The sequence below is a fragment of the Macaca thibetana genome, chromosome 3 (assembly GCF_024542745.1).
Source record: "Macaca thibetana thibetana isolate TM-01 chromosome 3, ASM2454274v1, whole genome shotgun sequence".
Lineage (NCBI taxonomy): Eukaryota > Metazoa > Chordata > Mammalia > Primates > Cercopithecidae > Macaca > Macaca thibetana.
Window position 1 is genome coordinate 183,418,085 of NC_065580.1, and position 12,846 is coordinate 183,430,930.

Genomic DNA, 12,846 nt, shown 5'->3' on the forward strand with positions numbered 1-12,846 from the left:
TGTATGAAACCATTCCTGTAAAACCGAAAAACTAATATTTAGGAGCACATTGAAGACTATGGCAAAAAGTGAAATATTCTCAAATAAAACCCAGAAAGAAACGTTCCAAGAAACTGCTCTCTGATATGTGCATTCAATTCACAGAGTTAAAGCTTTCTCTATGTTGCCCAGTTTGGAAACTCTGTCTTTGAGGAGTCTGCAAAGGGATATAAAGTGGAGCCCTGAGGTCTGTCGTGAGCAAGGAAATGTCTTAAGTTGAAAACTGGAGAGAAGCTTTCTGAGCAACTGCTTTGTGATGTATGGATTCATCTCATGGGGTTAAATCATTCTTTGGATAGAGCAGTTTGAAATCCCTGCTTCTGTGGAACCTGTGAAAGGACATTTGGCAACACTCTTCGGAATATGATGAAAAAGAAATACACTCATATAAAAAGCAGAAGTAAGCTTTCTGTGAAACTGCTCTGGATTGTGTGAATTCCACTCGCACAGTTAAGCTTCTCTTTTCATTGAGCGGTATTGTACCACCCTTTCTGTTTAGTCTGCAAAGGGATACTCAGTAGCACTTTGTGGTTTATGGTGAAAATGGAAATATCTGCAGGTAGAAAGTGGAGAGACGCTTTCCGAGGACAGAAATAATGGATGGCTATGGTGAGAAAGAAGTTATACTCAAACAAAAATTGAAATGAAGTTTTCTGTGAAACTGCTATGTGATCGATATATTTATTCATCTCACATAGATAAAACTTTCTTTGTATTACGTAGTTTAGAAATTCCGTCAAGGACGGATCCGCGAAGGGACATCCGGGAGCACATTCAGGCCTATGGTGAAAAACGAAATCTCTTCAGAGAAAAACTGGAGGGAAGCTTTTTGAGAAACTGCTTTGTGACGTGTGCATTCCACTCATGGTGTTATACCTCTCTTCTCAAACAGCATCGGTTAAACCTTGTGGAGAAAAAGGTACCAAGGGATTTTTGGGAGCATATTGATGCATATGGAGAAAAGAGAAATAGCCTCAGACTAAAACTGGAAAGAAGCTTTCTGTGAGACTGCTCAATGAAATGTGTATTCTTCTCACATAGATAAAGCTTTCATTACATTACACAGCTTGGAAACTCTGTCCTGGACTGATCCGTGAGGGGATATTTGGGAGCACGTGCAGGACTATGATGAAAAAGAAAATATCTTTAGATAAAATCTGGAAAGAAGATTTCTGTGGATCTACTTTTTGCAATGTTTATTCATTCCACATAGATAAAGCTTTCTTTATCTAACGCAGCTTGGAAATACTGTCATGGACGGATCGGCGAAGGGACATTCGGGACCACATTCAGGACTATGGGGAAAATCGAAATATCTTCAGACAAAAACTGGAGAGAAGCTTTCTGAGAAACTCCTTTGTGATGTGTGCATTCCACTCAGGGAGTTATACCTCTTTTCTCATAAGGCAGTGTTTGAACACTATTGCTGTGAAACCGAAAAAATGAAATTTTGCAGCGCATTGAAGACTATGGCGAAAAGTGAAATATCCGGAAATAAAACTCAGAAATAAGCTTTCAAGAAACTGCTCTCTGACGTGTGTATTCATTTCAGAGAGTTAAAGCTTACACTACATTGCCCAATTTGGAAACTCTGTCTTTGAGGAATCTTTGAAGGGATATTCAGTGGCGTCCAGAGGCTTGTGGTGAGAAAGGAAATGTCTTCCGATGAAAACTGGTGAGAAGCATTCTGAGCAACTGCTTTGTGATGTGTGTATTCATCTCATAGAGTTAAATCATTCTTTGGATTGAGCAGTTTGAATTCACTGTTTCTGTGGAACCTGAGAAAGGACATTTGGGAACGCTCTTAAGAATATGCTGAAAAAGAAATACACTCCGATAAAAACCAGAAGGAAACTTTCTGTGAAACTGCTCTAGGTCACGTGAATTTCACTCGCACAGTTAGCTTCTGTTTTCATTGAGCAGTATTCTTACATTGTTTTTCTTTAGTCTGCGAAGTGATAATCAGGAGTGCTTTGAGGTTTATGGTGAAGAAGGAACTATCTTCACATAAAAACTGGAGGGAAGATTTCCAAGGAGCTGCTTTGTGTCGTGTGCATTTCACTCACAGAGTTATGCTTTTCTTCTCATAGAGGATTGGTGAATCCCGTTTGGAATAAATGCTACCAGGGGACATTTGTGGGTATATGCACGGCTATGGTGAAAAAGGAAATATTCTCAGACAAAAACTGGAAAGAAGCTTTCTTTGAAACTGCTTTGTGATAAATATGTCTATTCATCTCACATAGATAAAACTTTCTCTCTATTACACAGTTTTGAAACTGCGTCATGGATGGATTCGTGAAAGGACATTTGGGAGCACATTCAGGCCTGTGGCAAAATAGGAGATATCTTCAGATAAAAACAGGACAGAAGCTTTCTGAGAAACTAGTTTGTGACGTGTGCATTCCACTCAGGGAGTTGTACCTCTTTTCCAATAAGGAAGTGTTTGAACACTATTCCTGTAAAACCGAAAAAGTGATATTATGGAGTGCATTGAAGACTATGGTGAAAAGTGAAATATCCTCAAAAAAACCCAGAAAGAAGATTTCCAAGAAACTACTCTGTGATATTTGCATTCATTACAGAGAGTTAAAGTTTACTCTACATTGCCCAGTTCGGAAACTCTGTCTTTGAGGAATCTGTGAAGGGATATTAAGGCGCTCCTGGAGGCCTCTGGTGAGCAAGGAAATGTCTTCCGATGAAAACTGGAGAGAAGCTTTCTGAGCAACTGCTTTGTGATGTGTGCATTATTCTCATAGAGTTAAATCATTCTTTGAGTTGAAGACTTTGAAATCAATGTTTCTGTCGAACCTGAGAAAGGACATTTGAGAACACTCTTTAGAATGTGCTGAAAAAGAAATACACTCAAATAAAAAACAGAAGGAAGCGTTCTGTGAGACTGCTCTGTATTGTGTGAATTCCACTCACCCTGTTCAGCTTCTCTTCTCATTGAGCAGTGTTCTAACACTGTTTTTCTTTAGTCTGTGAAGGGATATTCCAGAGCACTTTGAGGCTTATGGTGAAAACGGAAATATTTTCAGATACAAACTAGAGAGAAGCTTTTCGAGGAGCTGCTTTGTGAAGTGTGTACTCCACTCACAGAGGTACACCTTTCTTCCCAGAGAGCATTGGGGAATCTCTTTTGGAGAAAAAGCTACCATGGGACATTCAGGAGTATACGGATCACTATGGTTAAAAAGGAAATATCATCAGACAAAAACTGGAAAGAAGCTCTCTGTGGAACTGCTTTTGTGATAGATATGCTTTATGATCTCACATAGATAAAATCTTTTTATATTACACAGTTAGGAACCTCATCATGGACGGATACATGAAGGGTCATTCGAGAGCACATTCAGGCCTATGGTGAAAAAGGAGATATCTTCAGATAAAAACTGCATAGAAGCTTTCTGAGAAACTGCTTTGTGATGTGTGCATTCCACTCAGGGAGTTATACTTCTTATCTCATAAGGCAGTGTTTGAACACTGTTCCTGTAAAACCGAAAATGTAATATTTCAGAGCATATAGAATACTGTGGAGAAAAGTGAAATATCCTGAAATAAAACCCAGAAAGAAGTGTTCCAAGAGACTGCTCCCTGACATGTGCATTAATTTCAGAGAGTTAAAGCTTACTCTACATTTCACAGTTTGGAAAGTCTGTCTTTGAGGATTCTGCAAAAGGATATTAAGTGGCTACTGGAAGCTTGTGAAGAGCAAGGAACTCTCTTCCATTGAAACCTGGAAAGAAGTTTTCTGAGCAACTGCTGTGATGTGTGCATTCATCTCGTAGAGTTAAATCATTCTTTGCATTGAGAAGTTTGAAATCACTCTTTCCATGGAAACTGAGAAAGGACATTTGGGAATGCTCTTAAGAATATGCTGAAAAAGATATACCCTCTGATAAAAACCAGAAGGAAGCTTTCTGTGAAACTGCATTGTGTCATGTGAACTCCACTCACACAGTTATGCTTCTGTTTTCATTGAGCAGTATTCTAATACTGTTTTAGTTTAGTCAGCTAAGGGATACTCGGGAGCACTTTGTGGCTCATGGTGAAAAAGGAAATATGTTCAGAGTGAAACTGGAGAGAAGCTTTCCGAGGAATTGCTTTGTGATGTGTGCATTACACTCACAGTATTATACCGCTCTTCTCATTCAGCATCGGAGAAACCCTTTTGGAGAAAAGTTACCAAGTGTTATTCTGGAGCATGTTGATGCCTATGGTGAAAAGGGAAATAGTCTCAGACAAAAACTGGAAAGAAGCTTTCTCTGAAACTTCTCTGTGATGTATGTATTCATCTCACATAGATAAAGCTTCCTTTACATCACACAGCTTGGAAACTCCGTTATGGATGGATCCATGAAGCGATATTCAGGATCACATTCGAGCCCATGGTGAAAAAGGAAATATCATCAGATAAATACTGGAGAGGAGCTTTCTGAGAAACTGCTTGGTGATGTGTGCATTCCACTCAGAGAGTTATACTTTTCTTCTCATAAGGCACTGTTTGAACTCTGTTCATGTAAAACTAAAAGAGTACATTGAAGACTATGATGAAAAGTGAAACGTCTTCAAATAAATCCCGGAAAGAAGCATTACAAGAAACTACTCTCTGACATCTTCATTCATGTCTCAGAGTTAAAGCTTATTCTACATTACCCAGTTTGGAAAGTCTGTCTTTGAGGATTCTGGGAAGGGATATTAAGTGGCAACCGGAGGCCTGTGGCGACAAGGAAATGTCTTCCATTGAAAATTGGAGAGAACCTTCCTGAGCAACTCTTTTGTGATGTTTCTATTCATCTCATAGAGTTAAATCATTCTTTGAGTTGAGTAGTTTGAAAGCACTGTTTCTGTGGAATCTGAGAAAGGACATTTGAGAACGCTCTTTAGAATATCCTGAAAAAGAAATAACATCAGATAGAAACCAGAAGGAAGCTTTCTGTGAAACTACCCTGTGTTGCGTGAATTCCACTCACACAGTTAAGCTTCTCTTTTCATTGACCAGTATTCTAACACTGTTTTTGTTTAGTCTGCGAAGGAATATTTGGGAGCGTTTTGAGGCTTACAGTGAGAACCAAAATAACTTCAGATAGAAACTGGAGAGAGAATTTGGGAGGAGCTGCTCTGTGACGTGTGCATTTCACTCACAGAGTTATACTTTTCTTCTCATAGAGGACTGGGGAATCCCTTTTGGAGAAAAAGCTACCAGGGGACATTGGGGAGTATAGGGACAACTGTGGTGAAAAAGTGAATATCCTCAGACAAAAACTGGAAGAAGATTTCTGTGAAACTGCTTTGTGATAGATATGTTTATTCATCTCACATAAATAAAACTTTCCTTATAATACGCAGTTTGGAAACTCCGTCATGGACGGATCCGCGAAGGGATGTTCGGGACCACATTCAGGCCTATGGTGAAAAAGGAGATATCTTCAGATAAAAACTGGATAGAAGCTTTCAGAGAAACTGCTTGGTTATGTGTGCATTCTACTCAGGGAGTTATACCTCTTTTCTATAAGACAGTGTTTGAACACTGTTCCTGTAAAACCAAAAAAGTAATATTTTGGAGCACATGGAAGACTATGGCGAAAAGTGAATTATCCTGAAATAAAACCCAGAAAGAAGCTTTCCAAAAAACTGCTCTCCGATATGTGCATTAATTTCAGAGCTATAAAGCTCACTCTGCATTTCCCAGGGTGGAAAGTCTGTTTTTGAGGATTCTGTGACGGGATATTAAGTGGCGACTGGAGGCCAGTGGCGAGCAAGGAAATGTCTTCCTATGAAAACTGGAGAGAAGCTTTCTGAGCAATTGCATTTTGGTGTGTGTATTCATCTCATAGAGTTAAACCATTGTTTGGATTGAGCAGTTTGAAATCACTATTTCTGTAGAATCTCAGGAAGTACATTTGGGAACATTCTTTAGAATATGGAGAAAGAAATATCCTCAGATAAAAACCAGGAGGATGCTTTCTGTGAAACTGCTATGTATCGTGTGAATTCCTCTCACTCAGTTAAGCTTCTGTTTTCATTGAGAAGTCTTCTAAGACTTTTATATTTAGCGTGCGAAGTGATATTCGGGAACGCATTGAAGCTTACGGTGAAAAAGGAAATATGTTCAGATAGAAACTGTAGAGAACCATTCCGAGGAACTGTTGGTGACTGGTGCATTTCACTCACAGTGTTATCCCTCTCTTCTTATACATCATCGAGGAAACTATTTTGGAGAAAAAGGTAGCAAGCTATATTCGTTAGCAAATTGACACCAATGGTGAAAAGGGAAATAGCCTCAGACAAAAACAGGAAAGAAGCTTTCTGTGAAACTTCTCTGTGCTATGTGTATTCATCTCACATAGATAAAGCTATCTTTACATTACACAGCTTGTAAAGTGTCATGGAAGGATCCACGAAGGGTCATTCGGGAGCACATTCAGGACTATGGTGAAAAGGGAAATATCTTCAGATAAAAACTGGACCGAAGCTTTCTGTGAATCTGCTTTCTGGTATGTTTATTTGTCTCACAAAAATAAAACTTTATTTACATTATGCAGCTAATGTGTGTATTCTTCTCACAGAGTTAAATAATTCCCTGGATTCAGCAGTTTGAAATCACTGTTTCTGTGGAATCTGAGAAACGACATTTGGGAACGGTTCTTAGAATATGCTGAAAAAGAATTACCGTTAGATAAAAACCAGAAGGAAGCTTTCGGTGAAACTGCTCTGTGTTGTTTGAATTCCAGTCACACAATTCATTTTCTCTTTTCTTTGAGCAGTATTCTAACATTGTTTTTGTTTAGTATGCGAAGGGATGTTTGTTAGCACTTTGAGGCTTATGGTGATAACCAAAATATCTTCAGATAGGAACTGGAGAGAAGCTTTCCAAGAGCTACTTTGTGATGTGTTCATTCCACTCACAGAGTTATACCTTTCTTCACTTAGATAATTGCGGAATTCCTTTTCAAGAAAAAGCTACCAAGAGACATTCGAGAGTATAGGGACAGCCATAGAGAAAAAGGAAATAGTCTCAGACAAAAACTGGAAAGAAGCTTTCTGTGAAACTGCTTGCTGATAGATATGTTTATTCATCTCACAAAAATAAAACTTTCTTTCAATAAGGCAGTTTTGAAACGCCGTTATGAACAGATTCATGAAGGATCATTTGGGAGCACATTCATGCTTATGGTGAAAGAGGAAATATCTTCAGATAAAAACTGGATAGGAGCTTTCTGAGAAACGACTTTGTTATGTGTGCATTCCACTCAGGGAGTTATACCTCTTTTCTTTTCTCATAAGGCAATGTTTGAACACCGTTCCAGTTAATAATGAAAACGTGAATTTTCGGAGCACATTGAAGACACTGGCGAAAAAAGAATTATCCTCAAATAAAACCCAAAGCGAAGCATTCCAAGAAACTACTCTCTGATAGGTGCATTCATGTCAAAGAATTAAAGCTTACTCTACATTGCCCAGTTTGGAAACTCTGTCTTTGAGGAATATGTGAAGGGATATTAAGTGGCGCCCAGAGGCTTGTGGTGAGCAAGGAAACGTCTTCCTGTGAAAACTGGAGAGAATCTTTCTGAGCAACTGCTTTGTGATGTGTGTATTCGTCTCATAGAGTTAAACCATTCTTTGGATTGAACAGTTTGAAATCACTGTTTTTGTACCATCTGAGGAAGGACATTTGAGAACAGTCCTTAGAATATGGAGAAAGAATATCCTCAGGTAAAATCCAGAAGGAAGTTTTCTGGGAAACTACTCTGTGTCTTCTTAATTCCTCTCGCTCAGTTAAGCGTCTCTTTTCCTTGAGCAATTTTCTAACCCTGTTTATGTTTAACGTGTGAAGGGATATTAGGGAGTGCTTGGAGGCTTATGGTGAAAAGGGAAATATGTTCAGACCCAAACTGGAGAGAAGCTGTCCGAGGAACTGCTTTGTGACGTGTGAATTCCACTCACAGTGTTATACCTCTCTTCTAATACACCATAGTTGAAACCCTTTTGGAGAAAAAGGTACCATGTGATATTCGGGAGCATGTTGATGTCTACAGTGAAAAGGAAAATAGCCTCAGACAAGAACTGTAAAGAAGCTTTCTATGAAACTGCTCTGTGATATGTGTATTCACCTCACATAGATAAAGCTTTCTTTACCTTATGCAGCTTGGAAACTTTGTCATGGATGGATCCAGGAAGGGACATTCGTAAGCACACTCAGGACTATGGTGAAAAAGGAAACATCTTAAGATAAAAACTGGAAAGAAGCTTTCTGTGAATCTGCTTTTTGCTATGTTTACACATCTCACATAAAGCTTTCTTTACATTACACAGCTTGGAACCTCCGTCATGGATGGATCCGTGAAGGGACATTCAGTAGCCCACTCAGGACTATGGTGAAAAAGGAAATATTTTCCTATAAATACTAGAGAGTAGTTTTCTGAGAAACTGCTTTGTGATGTGTGCATTCCACTCAGAGAGTTTTACCACTTTTCTCAAAAGGCAGTGTTTGAACACTGTTCCTGTAAACCCAAAAAAGTGGTATTACAGAGCAGATTGAAGACTATGGCAAAAAGTGAAATATCCTCAAATAAAACCCAGAAAGATGTGTTCCAAGAAAATGCTCTCTGATACGTGCATTCATTTTACAGAGTTAAATCTTACTGTACTTTGCTCAGTTGGGAAACTCTTTGAGAAATCTGCGAAGGGATATTAATGGTGCCTGGAGGCCTGTGGTGAGCAAGGAAATGTATTCTGTCGAAAACTGGAGAGAAGCTTGCTGAGTAACTGTTTTGTGATGAGTGTATTCATCTCACAGTGTTAAATCATTCTTTAGATTGAGCAGTTTGAAATCACTGTTTCTGTGGAATCTCAGAAAGAACATTTGAGAACGCTCTTTAGAATATGCTGAAAAAGAAATACCCTCAGATAAAAACCAGAAGGAAGCTTTCTGTGTAACTGCTATGTGTCATGTGAATTCCACTCACACAGTTAAGCTTCTCTTTTCATTGAGCCGTATTCTAACACTGTGTTTAGTCTGCAAAGGCATATTTGGGAGTGCTTTGAAGCTTAAGGCGAAAACGGAAATACGTTCAGATAGAAACTGGAGAGTAGCTTTCCGAGGAGCTGCTTTGTGACTTGGTGATTCCAATCACAGAGTTATACCTTTCTCCTCATAGGGGAATGGGGAACCCCTTTTGGAATAAAAGCAACAAAGGGACATTCGAGAGAATATGGATGGCTATGTTGAAAATGGAAATATCTTCAGAAAAAAACTGGAAAGAAGGTTTTGGTGAAACTGCTATGTGATAGATATGTTTACTCATCTCACAGAGATAAAAATTTCTTTATTTTTATTTTATTTTATTTTATTATTATTATACTTTAAGTTCTAGGGTACATGTGCATAACGTGCAGGTTTGTTACATATGGATACTTGTGCCATGTTGCTGTACTGCACCCATCAACTCGTCAGCACCCATCAACTTGTCATTTACATCATGAATAACTCCCAATGCAATCCCTCCCCCCGACCCCCTCCCCATTATAGGCCCCGGTGTGTGATGTTCCCCTTCCCGAGTCCAAGTGATCTAATTGTTCAGTTCCCACCTATGAGTGAAAACATGCGGTGTTTGGTTTTCTGTTCTTGTGATAGTTTGCTAAGAATGATGGTTTCCAGCTGCATCCATGTCCCTACAAAGGACACAAACTCATCCTTTTTTATGGCTACATAGTATTCCATGGTGTATATGTACCACATTTTCTTAATCCAGTCTGTCACTGATGGACATTTGGGTTGATTCCAAGTCTTTGCTATTGTGAATAGTGCTGCAATAAACATACGTGTGCATGTGTCTTTATAGCAGCATGATTTATAATCCTTTGGGTATATACCCAGTAATGGGATGGCTGGGTCATATGGTACATCTAGTTCTAGATCCTTGAGGAATCGCCATACTGTTTTCCATAATGGTTGAACTAGTTTACAATCCCACCAACAGTGTAAAAGTGTTCCTATTTTTCCACATCCTCTCCAGCACCTGTTGTTTCCTGACTTTTTAATGATCGCCATTCTAACTGGTGTGAGATGGTATCTCATTGTGGTTTTGATTTGCATTTCTCTGATGGCCAGTGATGATGACCATTTTTTCAGGTCTGTTGGCTGTATGAATGTCTTCTTTTGAGAAATGTCTGTTCATATCTTTGCCCACTTTTTGATGGGGTTGTTTGTTTTTTTCTTGTAAATTTGTTTGAGTTCTTTGTAGGTTCTGGATATTAGCCCTTTATCAGATGAGTAGATTGCAAAAATTCTCTTCAGATAAAAACTATAGAGAAGCTTTCTGAGAAACTGCTTTGTTACATATGCATTCCGTCACAGTGTTTTACCTCTCTTCTCAAACAGCATCGGTTAAACCCTTTTAGAGAAAAAGGTACCAAGGGATATTTGGGAGCATACTGATGTATATGGAGAAAAGAGAAATAGCCTCAGACAAAAACTGGAAAGAAGCTTTCTGTGAAACTGTTTTGTGATATGTGTATTCATCTGACATAAATAAATCTTTCTTTATGTTACACTTGGAAACTCTGTAATGGATGGATCCGTGAAGTGATATTTGGGAGCAGATGCAGGACTATGGTGAAAAAGGAAATATCTCTAGACAAAAACTGGAAAGAAGATTTCTGTGGATATGCTTTTTCCAATGTTTATTCATCTCACATAGATAAAGCTTTCTTTACCTTACACAGCTCAGAAACACTGTCATGGACGGATCGGCAAAGGGACATTTGGGAGCACATGCAGGACTATGGGGAAAATGGAAATATCTTCATACAAAAACCGGAGAGAAGCTTTTTGAAAAACTATTTTGTGATGTGTGCATTCCACTCAGGGAGTTATACCTCTTTTCTCATAAGGCAGTGTTTGAACACTGTTCTTTTAAAACTGAAAAAGTGATATTTTGGAGCACATTGAGGACTCCGGCAAAAAGTGAAATGTCCTCAAATAAAACCCAGAAAGAAGTGTTCCAAGAAACTACTCTCTGATATGTTTATTCATGTTACTGAGTTAAAACTTATTCTACATTTCCCTATTTGGAAACTGCATCTTTGAGGAATCTACGAAGGGATATTAAGTGGCGTCCAGAGGCCTGTGGTGAGCAAGGAAATATCTTCCATTGAAAACTGGAGAGAACCTTTCTGAGCACCTGTTTGTGATGTGTGTATTCATCTCATAGAGTTAAATCTTTCTTTGGATTGAGCAGTTTGAAATCACTGTTTCTGTGGAATCTGAGTAAGGACATTTGGGAACGGTCTTTAGAATATGCTGAAAAGGAAGTACCCTCAGATAAAAATCAGAAAGAAGCTTTCTGTGAAACTGCTATGTGTCGTGTGAATTTCTTTCACTCAGGTTAACTTCTCTTGTCATTGAGCACTTTTTTAACAGTGTTTATGTTTAGCATGCAAAGGGATATTTGTGAGTGCTTTGAGGCTTACGATGGAAAAGGAAATATATTCAGATAGAAAATGGAGAGAAGCTTTCTGAGGAGCTGCTTTGTAACATATGTATTCCACTCACAGAGTTATACTTTTCTTCACTTAGTGGATTGGGGAATCTCTTTTGGAGAAAAGCTGCCAAGGGACATTCGGGAATATATGGACGGCTATGGTGAAATTGGAAATATACCCAAACAAAAACTGGAAAGAAGCTTTTTGGGAAACTGCTTTCTGATAGATATGTTTATCATTTCACATAGATAAAACTTTCTTTATATTATGCAGTTTGGAAACTCCTTCATGGACGGATTCATGACAGGACACTTGGGAGCACATTCAGGCCTATGGTGAGAAAGAAAATCTCTTCAGATGAAAACTGGAGAGAAGCTTTCTGAGAAACTGCTTTGTGATGTGTGCATTCCACTCAGGGCGTCATACCTCATTTCTCATAAGGCAGAGTTTGAACACTGTTCCTGTAAAACCGAAAAAGTGACATTTCGGAGCGCATTGAAGACTATGGTGAAAAGTGAAATATCCTCAGATAAAAAAGAGAAGGAAGCATTCCAAGACTGCTCTCTGAAATGTGCATTCATTTCACAGAGTTAAAGCTTACTATACATTGCCAGTTTGGAAACTCTGTCTTTGAGGAATCTGCGAAGCTATATTTTGTGGTGCCTGGAGGCCTGTGGTGAGCGACAATATGTCTTCTGATGAAAACTGGAGAGAAACTTTCTGAGCAACTGCTTTGTCATGTGTGTATTCTTCTCATAGAGTTAAACCATTCATTGGATTGAGCAGTTAGAAATCACTGTTTCTGTGGAATCTGACAAACCACATTTGGGAACACTCTTAGAATATGGAGAAAGAAATATCCTCAGATAAAAATCAGAAGGAAGCTTTCTGTGAAACTGCTATGTGTCGTGTGAATTCCACTCACACTGTTAAGCTTCTCTGCTCATTGAGCAGTTTTTTATAACTGTTTATATTTAGCATACAAAGAGATATTCGGGAACGCTTAGAGGTTTATGGTGAAAAAGGAAATATCGTCAGATAGAACCTGGAGAGATGTTTTCTGAGGAACAGCTTTGTGACGTTTGCATTCCACTCACAGTGTTATGCCTCCCTTCTCATACAGCATCGGGGAAACCCATTTGTGGAAAAAGGTACCAAGGGATATCTGGAGGCATATTGACTCCTATGGTGAAAAGGGAAATAGTCTCAGACAAAAACTGGAAAGAAGCATTCGGTGAAACTGCTCTGTGATATGTGTATTCATCTCATATAGATAAAGCTTTCTTTACATTACACAGCTTGGAAACTCTGTCATGC